Consider the following 11,541-nt stretch of genomic DNA (forward strand, 5'->3'; position numbering starts at 1 on the left):
ACATTTTTAGAGAAAAAGGTGTGTAGCTGAGAAAAAGTTTTTAGAAAACCTTAGTTGATTTCTAAAATATTGAAATGGCAAACTGTTTTGGAGGGCATATTTGCAAAGTATTTTAACTGAATGCAAAGTATCTAATATGGTTTTCTAATATCATTGCTACGTGTGGTAAAATGCATTATGTACTAACATGAAATCTAATGACCTTGCTCAGCTGATTACCAATATAAGAAGACATTTAAGTCTAGACTGTTTATTATATTAATGGGGAAGTAATTAGTTACTGGCAGAGCTCTAGCCACTTCTTCCCCCAACTCAAAAAGATAAGAAGAATCATCATCAACAATTGTTCTAGAGAATCAACAACTTCTTCAATCACTATTTTAGCTAAAGACTCCTTAAGAATGATTTAATTTTAAAAGACTGCTTCGAGAACTAAAAACCTTTACATAAACTACAGGTTTGGACTTTTTAAAAACAGAATTTCATTTCCTGTTGAACCCTAATAAAACTGAAGAAATATCTCAGAAAATGAACGGAATAAGTTAAGAGTTAAAAGACTAAATTTGAAGATGTTCTGAGAATCTCTCCAACAAAAACAAAGGAAATATAACTGTCAAGAAATACTTACAACCCTAACACATATACACATTAACAAACTACCTTTCCATAAGATGAAGAGGCTCCATGAATGTACGGCGCCAATGAAAGGCGAGAGAGGTGTGTTTTTCTAAAATTGCACAGAAATAGGGAAGAGACGAGTATAAAAACTCTAAGTGAGCACCCTGCACACGCCCTGCTACCCTGCTCAAACTCAACTCATCCTCTCCCTCTCTACAAGCAAGCTGACACAGATAGAAGAGAGAAGACTCCCGAAGAAACCAGCCCAAGGAAACCTCCCTAAAACTTCAGCATGTCTTGGTAAGAGACATTAACTAGAACCCTGCCAAGGGATGAGAGTTATAAACTCTTGTAACAGTTTTGTTGTGATATGGAAATGCTGTTGTAATTTAAGAAGTTAACAGTTTTTCCTGTTAACCACTAAATGGTTAGACCATGCATTTGGGAAAGAGGCAAGGGCTAAACATTGGGAAACGGAGAAATAGCGGGATTTAACTGAATTTAAGATTCTAAATATTTTGTTAATTGGCCAGTCTCGAGACAGCTCCTTAAATGGTTTCTTCTAACTAAGTAATGTAACTACTTTCTTCTATTTCAGAGGATTTAGTTAAAATTGCTTACTTTGCCCATCTATAGAAACAGTCTAGTTATTAAAAGGATCCGCCTGCTCTTAAAATTAGTTTGACCATCCACAAACAGTCTTAGTATCTATGACTCACAATAATTTGGGGAAATAAGACCTTGGTTTCAACTTACCAAAAGAAAAGTGCCCCATCAAAGGCAAGCCTGCTCACAAAAGTGTAATCTGTTAAAAGCTCTCCAGAGAGAAGCATACAGATGAGACTGAAGAGAAATCAGTCTTTTATCATTTGTGTTCTGTCTTTTGTTGTTTTGTTTAGTGTTTTCTTTTGTTTAATAATAAAATAGCCATGGTTAATAACAGTGATTATTTTGCTTGGCTTTAATCATGGCGTTCCCTAAGGCAGTGGTTCTCAAAGCTGGTCTGCCACTTTGTTCAGAGAAAGCCCAGGGCATGCTGGACAGGTTTGTTTACCTGCCGCGTCCACAGGTTCGGCTGATCGCAGCTCCCACTGGCCGCGGTTCACCGCTCCAGGCCACTGGGGGCTGCGGGAAGCGGTACGGGCCAAGAGACATATTGGCCGCCCTTCCCGCAGCCCCCATTGGCCTGGAGCGGTGAACTGTGGCCAGTGGGAGCCATGATCAGCCGAACCTGCGGACTTGGCAGGTAAACAAACCTTTCTGGCGCATCAGGGGCTTTCCCTGAACAAGCGGCAGACCAGCTTTGAGAACCACTGCCCTCAGGTATGTAAAAGAACCCCTGTGACTCAAATAGTGGAGTCACACCCTGAATTGTCAGGAAAAGAGATCTAAGAACTAGCCGAAAACTTCTTGTTTCTCTAAACAAAATGTTTTTACTACGTTTTGGGATAAAATTACTTGACAGCCAACACAATTTAAAATTACCCCCTTCCACCCCACACCAAGTTCTGGCAATATGGACTGGTTTAGATCAGAGTGAGTCAAATTAATGATTTTCATTGTGATTTAAATCAGCAAGTACAGGAAATCTTGAATTAAATCAGTGATTTTAATCTTGTTTTCCATTTTGTCTTTTTAGATATTTACCTAAAGAAAGGCTGGTTCTCAGCGCTTGGTATAATTTCATACTTCTTTTTCCTAACCCTGAGGATACACTAGGTGTATACACACTTGTGTAAGCAATTATATCGCTTAACATACAGTTATTCAGTCTTAATTTTTACATTTTTTATTGTGATAGAAAATGGTGAATCATACATTTCCTATTTACTGGATGGCGATTATCTTTCACTCATGATTTGTGTCAAGTTAAATTTAGATGGAAATTGGAATTCAATTAAAAATGCACAAAAGCATTTTAAAATGGTTTGTTATTAAAGAAAATGACTTTAAATGTGCTGGGTGCATAAGAAAAAAAGCCTGTTTTGCATTTCAATCTAACTGATTTATTAAACAAAAGAAGTATTATCCTCAACTGATCAGTTGAACTGATTTTTTTCTTGTCACCACGTCCGTCAAGATTTTAGAACTAATAGATCTCATCCTCTCATATCTCTTTTTAATTCATAGATTAGAAGAGGAAAACAAACTTCCCTGCTTTTTCAACTCCCAATTGAGTCCTAAACTTTAGATGAACTACTCATTGAACTGAACTAGTTGGATAAACTGAAATGAAGAAAATATTCTCTCTGAACCTGCAGAAGAGGCTACTGCCATTGAAAGAGGGTTTAGAACTTCAGCAAACTCTGGTTCCTTCCAAGTGGTTAGTCAGCGACATCTACCAGGTCAATGCTTTTGACTTTCTTTAAAACTTTGACAGCAAGCAAGGAGGTCTAGAATATTTGCTTATTTAATTTCAGTTATATTAATAGATTATATTAAATTTAAGCCTGAATAGAGGTTGTCATACTTTCACATTTAAATTTTAAATAGATTTATCTGAAATCTGATATTTTTGATGTTTTAATTGATTTTTTTATCCACCCTCATTCATGGAGGAATCAGGAAGAGAGAGGAAGGGGCACTGAGGGAGAAGAACGAGGGGGCAGGGAGATGGAAGAAGGAAGGGAAGAAGAGGAGAGCTCAGATTCCTTTTCCCAGCCCCTCACTGGAATGTTTCCCTCAGATCAGCCTGCGGGAAAACTGGAAGATCCCCCCCCTCTCCCCTCCTCCGCCGCCCACTTCTTTGTGGAGTATCTGGAAAGGTCCCTCACCCCTGTGCTGGGATGGTCAAGCCACAGAAGAATTTTGATGTCTCACATATAATCGCAGATGACAGTGAGGATGTGGATTCCTCCGCGAGTTCTGTGTAAACAGGTGCTATACACTCCAAAAAGTGCTCCCAACTGTCTGAAAAGCAGAGCCCAGACAGCTGTGTGCTCCCTCCTCCAGCTCCCAGAGCACACTGAGCCACAGGGCCTACCCACTTTCTGACACAGGGCCCACCCCCTTTGTGACACAGGGCCACTGCTGACATCACAGAGGCAAGGTGGGCTGGGGCTGTCTGGCCAGAGCCTTGTGGTTTGCATCCCCCAGATTGGATTAAGGGAGGATTGCTCTTGGCTTTTGTTGGGATTTTTAATCCAAGGGAGCCCCGGGGCCTCCCCACAAACCCTGTCTGTATAATGTGTCATGAGAAAAGGAGATTCGACCACAAGGTGCAAAATGATTCTGTGTCAGTCCACTCCAGTAGCTTGCCTCTGGCAGCAGCAAAGGGGAAGGTGAAATCCCTACAATGCACCTGGCCAGCTTTGCTTTTCTCTGACATATGAGTAAAAAATTCCTTCGTCACCTCTCAGTGACCATGGAATACCTGAAGCATGAGCTTACACTGGCCATCTGTCTCAGCGTGAGGCGCTCCAAATGCTAGTCCAGCCACAGCTGCATTGGTGCCCAGGGCTGAGAGAGTAAAAGGGCTGAGAAGATTCTTTCCTAAGGATACACACAGACACTAAATCCCCTCCCAAAAGGCTGCAATAAAAGGCAGTCTGAGCGCAGGACCCGTGAGTCCCAACAGCATGCTGGAGGCTGTACAACACAGGGGAGGGCACAGGCCTGACCCCAAAGAGCAGAGAATCTCTTGCTTGGTTTATTTGATTTCCCATTCTCCTGAGCAGGATCTTGTTTCAGGAGGAACTTGAAGGAAGAGAGGGAAGTTTGGGGCAGGAGAAAGGGAGAATAATGTTAGCCTGAGGAGTAGCATGGCAGGGGGTTGGCAAGGGAGAGCCAGGGAAGGACACAAAGGGAATGACTGGGAGAGTGTGGGGGAATGAGCCCGGAGAGCTAGGTGGGGACGAAGTTTGCAAAGACTCAACAAAGAACTGCACTCGGGTGCTGAATGGAGCTGACCGAATCAGTGACTTTTCAGTTTGGGAGCCAGTCGGAGAAATACCAAAAAAAAAAAAAAATATATATTGGTTTGGTTTGGCCTGAAACAAAATTGTTTTGGTTTTTCGTTTCAGGTTGTTTGTGGGTGTTTTTCAACCCCCCTGCTTTTTGTAAAGTTGCCTCAATTTCAAAAAGAAAAGTGACAACATTTTGCTGTCGAATGGTCCAAACAAACTGGTTTGACTTTTAAAACAAAACATTCCCTTTTGGTGTGTGGCTGAAATGATTTGCTGAATTCATGTGTGATTTGGGTGGCCCTGAGAGATGCATATTTGGGGAATTTGCTAGCTCTAGTGTAGGACCTGCGAGGGAACCAGGGGAGGGATCAGAATGGGCTGGTCTGACGGGTGACATGATTTTACAGCGGGCTCTGAAGGGGAATGAGAGGAGATGTGGGGGGAGGGCAGAGTTAATGGGATGGGTGATCAAGGCCTGGAGCAGGTGGGCTGGAGAGGACGAGGGGGACTGTAGAGACGTGGTAAAGGAAGGACTGTTCAGGAAGGACAGGCAGGGCAGAAAAGGTAGGGGAGTTGCATTGTATGTAAGAAAGCAGTATGACTGCTCAGACGTCCGGTATGAAACTGCAGAAAAACCTGAGAGTCTCTGGATTAAGTTTAGAAGTGTGAGCAACAAGGGTGATGCCGTGGTGGGAGTCTGCTATAGACCACCAGACCAGGGGCATGAGGTGGACGAGGCTTTCTTCTGGCAACTAAGAGAAGTTACTGGATTGTAGGCCCTGGTTCTCGTGGGAGACTTCAATCACCCTGATATCTGCTGGGAGAGCAATACAGCAGTGCACAGACATTCCAGGAAGTTTTTGGAAAGTGTAGGGGACAATTTCCTGGTGCAAGTGCTGGAGGAACCAACTCGGGGCAGAGCTCTTCTTGACCTGCTGCTCACAAACTGGGAAGAATTAGTAGGGGAAGCAAAAGCAGATGGGAACCTGGGAGGCAGTGACCATGAGATGGTCGAGTTCAGGATCCTGACACAAGGAAGAAAGGAGAGCAGCAGAATACGGACCCTAGGCTTCAGAAAAGCAGACTTTGACTCCCTCAGGGAACTGATGGGCAGGATCCCCTGGCCCTGGGAGAATAACGTGAGGGAGAAAGGAGTCCAGGAGAGCTGGCTGTATTTTAAAGAATCCTTATTGACGTTGCAGGAACAAACCATCCCGATGTGTAGAAAGAATAGTAAATAACCGTGAAATCCTTGCTGATCTTAAACACCACTATAAAGAAGCTTACAAGATGTGGAACTTTGGACAAATGACCAGGGAGGAGTATAAAAATATTGCTCAGGCATGCAGGAGTGAAATCAGGAAGGCCAAATGACACTTGGAGTTTCAGCTAGCAAGAGATGTTAAGAGTAACAAGAAGGGTTTCTTCAGGTATGTTAGCAACAAGAAGAAAGTCAAGGAAAATGTGGGCCCCTTACTGAATGAGGGAGGCACCTAGTGACAGAGGATGTGGAAAAAGCTAATGTATTCAATGCTTTTTTTGCCTCTGTCTTCATGAACAAGGTCAGCTCCCAGACTGCTGCACTGGGCAGCACAGCATGGGGAGGAGGTGACCAGCCCTCTGTGGAGAAAGAAGCAGTTCAGGACTATTTAGAAAAGCTGGACGTACACAAGTCCATGGGGCTGGATGCGCTGCATCCAAGGGTGCTAAAGGAGTTGGCGGATGTGCTTGCAGAGCCATTGGCCATTATCTTTGAAAACTCATGGTGATTGGGGGAGGTCCCGGATGTCTGGGAAAAGGCTAATGTAGTGCCCATCTTTAAAAAAGGGAAGAAGGAGGATCTGGGGAACTACAGGCCAGTCAGCCTCACCTCAGTCCCTTGAAAAATTATGGAGCAGGTCCTCAAGGAATCAATTCTGAAGCACTTAGAGGAAAGTGATCAGGAATAGTCAGCATGGATTCACCAAGGGCAAGTCATGCCTGACTAACCTAATTGCTTCTCTGACGAGATAACTGGCTCTGTGGATGAGGGGAAAGTAGTGGATGTGTTATTCCTTGACTTTAGCAAAGCTTTTGATACGGTCTCCCACAGTATTCTTGCCAGCAAGTTAAAGAAGTATGGGCTGGATGAATGGACTATAAGGTGGATAAAAAGCTGGATAGATTGTCGGGCTCACCAGGTAGTGATCAATGACTCCATGTCTAGTTGGCAGCCGATATCAAGCGGAGTGCCCCAAGGGTTGGTCCTGTGGCCGGTTTTGTTCATGATCGGGAGGATGGCGTGGACTGCACCCTCAGCAAGTTTGCAGTTGACACTAACCTGGGAGGAGTGGTAGATACGCTGGAGGGTATGGATAGGATACAGAGGGACCTAGACTAATTGGAGGATTGGCCCAAAAGAAATCTGATGAGTTTCAACAAGGACAAGTGCAGAGTCCTGCACTTAGGACGGAAGAATCCCATGCACCGCTACAGACTAGGGACCGAATGGCTAGGCAGCAGTTCTGCGGAAAAGGACCTAGGGGTGACAGTGGACGAGAAGCTGGATATGAGTCAGCCCTCTTGGCAACAAGGGCACACTGTTAACGGCATTTTGGGCTGTATAAGTAGGAGCATTGCGAGGAACATGTTCGTTCCCCGCTATTTGACATTGGTGAGGCCTCAACAAAGGCACAGCACACGGTGCGATCAGCCACTCTGAGACCTGGCAAACTTGTACCAGCATTGGGCTGCTTAGAACATTGCTTTTTGCTACCTCTTTAGTCACAGGATCACAGCAGTGTTGCAAAATATGCAGTCTTGGCCAGCTCGGCCAGACTCTTACTAAATAGAAGGCAAAAGGAGAGGGAGTTGAAAGAGGAGAAATAGGAGGGAAGGAAAATGACACACAAAGGTGGGGGCAGTGGTGACAGCAGGAACCAAAGTCTTACATCACAGGTGGTGTTTGGGATTTGGCCGGAGCCAGTGGAGGTGGCCGTGTCATCTAGGTCCCTCTCTCTCAGGCCTGGTCTGGACAGGACATTTCTCAGCATCAGGATCAGGATCATGAAGGCCCAACAGCGTTACGGTGGATCCTGAGGTCCCTAGGAGATGGTGGATGTGGCAGCCGTGCGGTGAAGCTCACTTCTTCCTGTCCACCCATCTCCCAGCTAGTCAGAGCACTTCATTCTCCCCCGAAAGTCTTTTTTCTAACGGACCCCAAAGGGAGAGATTGGTGGAATAGTCCTTCCTCTTATTATTTTGTCCACCAATTAGACCTCATTTCCGACACACCAGTTTTGGTCCCTTGATTTCCAGCCCCACAGTTCTCTTGTTGACCAGGCATGATCTTAACACTATCCTTGAGTTACTAGTTGGCCTTTCTGTTTTAGCTCCACATCCTGATAATAAAAGTTACTGATGCATGGCTTTAGGACCATGCTGTGTCATTAACATACTAGTTAAGCATGAGGAATGCACCAAGCAGGGATAGGTGGTAGATAAAAAAAGGGTTTGTTTATTGGCTAAGGTTTCTGATGCACGAGGGCAACATGCTTTGCTAAAAAGTATATAACCTTTGTATAATCTGTATTCGGGGTCCCCTCCTGGCTAGCAGGGGGGCACCACGCTCGAGCGTAATAAACTTAGTGTCTTTTGGGAACTCTGCAGTTGTGGACTTTGTTTCTGTGCCTCAGCCTAGATTCAAACTGTGCGTGACCTATCAGGTGTAATTCGCAGCATTTGTGTGCGTGTCCTACCAGGTATAATTCGCAGCAGTTGTGTGCGTGTCCTACCAGGTATAATTCGTAACAATGGCAAGAACAAGCAACGGCTGTGTGGGACTTTCTGTACTCTGCTACTTTCTGGAAGCCAAATTCTTCAACATGGGAAATTCACTGGGCCCAAATTCTTCTCTTACAGAGATGTATCTTTAAATGACTGCCCTTGTCTGATTTCTAGCTCCATAATAGCCCATGCTTATTAAACTCTTAGGGGACAATGTGAATGCCCATTGAGCACATTTGCAGAAGTAAAAAGAAAAGGAGTACTTGTGGCACCTTAGAGACTAACCAATTTATTTGAGCATGAGCTTTCGTGAGCTACAGCTCACTTCATCGGATGCATACCGTGGAAACTGCAGCAGACTTTATATATACACAGAGAATATGAAACAATACCTCCTCCCACCCCTGGGAGGCCCGGCGGCCGGACTCCGGAGCTGTGTCTCCGCTCTGGCCAGGCCCCGGGGCCGAGGCACCGGCGCTGGAGCGGGCCGAGACGTTCCTCTCCGAGCCCTGCTTCGTCGACGGCAGCCTCCGGGGCAGGCGGGAGCCGGACCGAGCCGCCGCTAGCGCCGCCCCCTCCGGCCGGGAAAGAGTGGGCTGTGGGCGTCCCCCGAGCCGGTGTCCTGCGGGGTGCCGCTCAGCATAGGAACGTGCCATGTACGGGGCACTGAGCATGCTCCGTTCATCTGCTGAAGCCGCTGCCCTTCCCCCTGCCCTTTCACCCGCAGGACTCTGCGGACGGCTTCTGGCAGGGGGGCAAAGGGGGCGAATCGTGGCCAGGGTCTGAGCAGGGGGTGGAAATTTACTGGTCTGGGGGGTGGGTCTGCGGCTGGAGGTTGATTCCATTATCCATGCATCCCTCATTCACACACCTGAACTAAGTTAATGAGGTTACAGCAGGGTTTTGCAAAATGGAGTAAGCATTTTAAAATGGGGTTTTAGTTACAATATGGAATCTTATTAAAACACGTGTAATGAATATTTAGAATGTTGGGGGGCAAACAGGAGTTACAATGTTAGAACAATGAAGTTTGGTTTGTTCATTTGATACAAAATAAAGTCAAATTTCATAAATTCAGCTCTACCTTCACCCTCAAATGACCCTTCAGTCCAGCGGTATTTATTACTTTATGTAATTGTCTCAAGGCTATATAATTTTTTTGAAACAATCTGAGCTGGTGGTTTCAGTATCCAACAGAACATACCACACATTACAATTAACATTAAACTTATCAGAATAAAGAAAAGAATAATTGGGTGTAACAATTTTTAAAGTTGAAGATCAACAGGGGGCCCATCCTTTAAGAATATCATATCAATGGTGTGTTTTAATTTGTTCTGCTTGTGCAGATACTCTTTATATTTCAGATCTCTGATATAAATTAGCCAAACTGCGTGTCTGAACCTGGGCCTGTGTGATTTCAGTCAGCTGGATAATTTGGTTGTTTCTCTTCATTAGTTTGTACGGCCTTGTCCAATTGACCCACAAAGAAAAGTTTAAGTTTATAATATTACTGGTATCCAGTGTGCTAGTTCTTTTATCCTCATGAATTGGGAAGTAATAGGTTAAGGTGGGAGTTTTTAAACATAATTACACATGCATTGGTCTGCTGGTGGTTCTTGCCACAAAAGCTCCTCTAATCCAATGGCACTGTAGCGAGGTCGAGACTCGCCAGCACAGCACTTCCTTCTGGTCATCTAGGGAATTAGCTCTCCAGTGTATAGAGCGCCTCCTACTAGACAGTGTCTTGCCTGCGACTGGCACCCATATCCCTGCTAGACTCCGGTGCCCTTTACCTTGGGGTGCTGCCTCTGCAGTAACCCCTTATTCTGGGTTTCCCCTCCCAGGGAACCCCCAACCCTCTAAACCCACCTTACCTCAGTGGCTACTGCCAGTCATCATCTAGCCTCCGCTCACTGGGGCAGACTGCAGTGTAAAGGCCACTCATCATTGGCAAGGCGTTAGGACCTGCTGCATTTGCCTATCCCTGGGCTGCACCTCTGCAGCTCCCCTGTACCTTTTCAAAGGCCTTCATTGGGGCCTGCAGGTTTAACAGGCTGGAGCTCCCCTTGCCCTTCTCCAACAGTGTGCCCTTGTTGCCAAGAAGGCCAATGGCATTTTGGGATGTATAAGTAGGGGCATAGCGAGCAGATCAAGGGACGTGATCGTTCCCCTCTATTCGACATTGGTGAGGCTTCATCTGGAGTACTGTGTCCAGTTTTGGGCCCCACACTACAAGAAGGATGTGGAGAAATTGGAGAGAGTCCAGCGAAGGGCAACAAAAATGATTAGGGGTCTGGAACACATGACTTATGAGGAGAGGCTGAGGGAACTGGGATTGTTTAGTCTGCAGAGGAGAAGAATGAGGGGGGATTTGATAGCTGCTTTCAACTACCTGAAAGGTGGATCCAAAGAGGATGGTTCTAGACTATTCTCAGTGGTAGTAGAGGACAGGACAAGGAGTAATGGTCTCAAGTTGCAGTGGGGGAGGTTTAGGTTGGATATTAGGAAAAACTTTTTCACTAGGAGGGTGGTGAAACACTGGAATGCGTTACCTAGGGAGGTGGTAGAATCTCCTTCCTTAGAAGTTTTTAAGGTCAGGCTTGACAAAGCCCTGGCTGGGATGATTTAATTGGGGATTGGTCCTGCTTTGAGCAGGGGGTTGGACTAGATGACCTCCTGAGGTCCCTTCAAACCCTGATATTCTATGATTCTAAGTACCTTATTCCCCTTCCCCCTCACTCCAGGGCTAGAGTGAGACTTCTCCAGCTTGTGGCCCACAGCCCTCTTATCAGGGCCAGCTGGGCCCTAATTGAGCTGGCCACAGCTGTGTACCATCCAGAAACATATGTAAGGAAAAGGTCATTTTCATGTTTTGTCAGCACAGGAGTTAAGACTGTCATATCTTGAGCTCGTACCCAATCCATGTCACTTTCTGTTAGCATAAGAGCTAACGTTCAGAACACCACAAGGCTAACAGGTACAGCCCTTCGCAACTCTCAGGAACTGCTAATGGTAAGAATTCACTGAGGTCAGCTGATGTAGCTGATTGCTACAGATAACGGTCTCACATACCCATGGTGTGAGAAGGTCCTGCCTGTAGGAATTAGCTTCATCCCATTGCAGTGTCACAGGCAGCAGCGCATCCCTGCAGCTTGCAGCAGCGACAGGTCCAGCTTTGCTAAAAACCGTATTTCAAGCAGTCTCACGTAAAACCAAACGGATAGCTTTCTTTAACAGTGTAAAAAGCCTA

This window comes from Lepidochelys olivacea, assembly GCF_965140295.1.
Source record: "Lepidochelys olivacea isolate rLepOli2 genome assembly, chromosome: 6".
Taxonomy (NCBI): Eukaryota; Metazoa; Chordata; order Testudines; family Cheloniidae; genus Lepidochelys; species Lepidochelys olivacea.